The sequence below is a fragment of the Octopus bimaculoides genome, chromosome 9 (genome assembly GCF_001194135.2).
Source record: "Octopus bimaculoides isolate UCB-OBI-ISO-001 chromosome 9, ASM119413v2, whole genome shotgun sequence".
Lineage (NCBI taxonomy): Eukaryota > Metazoa > Mollusca > Cephalopoda > Octopoda > Octopodidae > Octopus > Octopus bimaculoides.
In genome coordinates, this window is record NC_068989.1 from 75,555,821 (window position 1) to 75,558,147 (window position 2,327).

The window sequence follows — 2,327 nt, forward strand, 5'->3', positions numbered from 1 at the left end:
TTATTATTATCTCTAGTGGAGGCGCAATGGCCCAGTGGTTAGGGCAGCGAACTCGCGGTCATAGGATCGCGGTTTCGATTCCCAGACCGGGCGTTGTGAGTGTTTCTTGAGCGAAAACACCTAAAGCTCTACGAGGCTCCGGCAGGGGATGGTGGCGAACCTTGCTGTACTCTTTCACCACAACTTTCTCTCACTCTTACTTCCTGTTTCTGTTGTGCCTGTAATTCAAAGGGTCAGACTTGTCACACACTGTGTCACGCTGAATATCCCCGAGAACTACGTTAAGGGTACACGTGTCTGTGGAGTGCTCAGCCACTTGCACGTTAATTTCACGAGCAGGCTGTTCCATTGATCGGATCAACTGGAACCCTCGACGTCGTAAGCGACGGAGTGCCAACAACATTATTATCTCCGACTTTTAATAGAAATGACAACACCACAAGAGAAAGCGCCATATGTATCCTGGTTCAAAGAGACCAAATCAGACAGTCAGGTCTAGCAGAATGACCGCACAAAGAACCACCATCTTGTGTAAGCATCCGTGCTTGGCATAAAATGTCTATAAAAGCAGGAAGCGCCTACAGAAAACAGGGGCTGGTTAACCAAAAAACATAAGTGGAAGACGTTAAATGAATTCAAACAGCATTTCATCGTAGTTTTATTAAGTTCATTTGTACTGCAAGTAGACAGTTAAGTTTACTACGGTCAACAATCCACAAGGTTTTGAACAAGAAATTGAGGTTTTATGTTTTAAAGTGCTACTTATGCAAGTACTCCAGCCAGATGACAAACCTCGAAGGAAACAATTTGCAGCGGAGTGTTAGCTCGATTAAATGAAGACGAAAGCTTCCTTCGAAAAATTTCTTTCAGTGACGAAGCAACATTTCATAAATATGATAAGTATACACAACATCAGAATCCGGGTTCGGAAAAACCTAGACGGAACAAAAGAACTGGAACAAAACAGCCCAAAAGTCAATGTTGGGTGCAACCTCATGTTTGATTGAGTGTTTGGCTCATTTTTCTCTGAAGGAGAAACGATCATTTCCAACACTTACCTTGATCCTTTTATATATTTGTTTTGCAGGATTTTTGATGTGAAATCGTGTGTTGAAACAGATATTGTTGTATTTGGGGATGGTCATGTTGCAAGTTTAGCCAATAAAAACACACGCACGAAATATGATTAATGTAATGTAATGTAATATAAAGTTGAAGCAAATTAACACCAAATATACAGTGCGTGTGTTTTTATTGGCTAAACTGGCAACATAACCATCCCCAAATACAACAATATTTACCTTGATCTTTTACAAGAATTTGTTGTACCACAGTTGCACCATCTGCAACCAACAGTTATTTTCCAATTAGATGGTGTGCCGCCACATTAGGGGTTGAGTGTTCGAGAGTTTCTTAATGGAACTATCCCAAATCAATGGATTAGAAGAAGCGGTCCAGTTCCCTGACCACCAAGGTCACCAGATACAACCCCCGTGGACTTCCTTTTTATGGGGCTACATTAAAGACAGAGCCTATCGTACAAAAGTTCTGGACCTCAATGATCCGAAGGAAATGATACACCAATCCATTATCCAACATTGATGAGGGGATGCTCCAATGCACATGGTCATAACTCGAGTATTGTCTAGATGTGTTGCATGCAACCAATGGAGCTCACGTGGCAGTGTTCTGAGGTTTCTAAATAAACTTTATGTTTGTCAATGTTTTCCTATAAACTCTGCTGAATTATCCTTATTTATCATTTGCTCTGAATTTTTCGAATTGTAAACGTAATTTATGGACACCCTGGATCTATTCTGTCATTTTGACTCACTAGAAACGAATTTCCAGTAATATTTTGAGACATTATTTTTTACTCCTTGGAATCAAACATATTCCGTCATTTGACTCACTGAAAACGAATTTTAAGCAATATTTTGTTTATCGCCACTTTAACACGGTTGTTCCGTAAGAACCAACGTTACTACCATTTTAACTTCAGGAGAAGTCCTCCTCCAGCTTTTGTATCGAATAACCAGCTGAAAGAGGCGTCCTTCTGGAGTTAAAATGGTAGTAGCGGCTTTTGTATCGAATGACCAGCAGGAAGAGGTATCCTTCTGGGTTAAAATGGTAGTGACATCGGTTCCTAAGGAACAGTTATGTCGATGTGGTGATAAACATTACTTCTCAGTATAGTTACTGTTTTCATATCTTATAGAGATTTTCTAACAAGCTAATTTGCTTGTTGCAGGTAATATTTCCTTGTCAATAAAATTCTAGAAAATGAATACATTAAAGCTGTATGTCCTTTGAAGTTCTAAAAAATT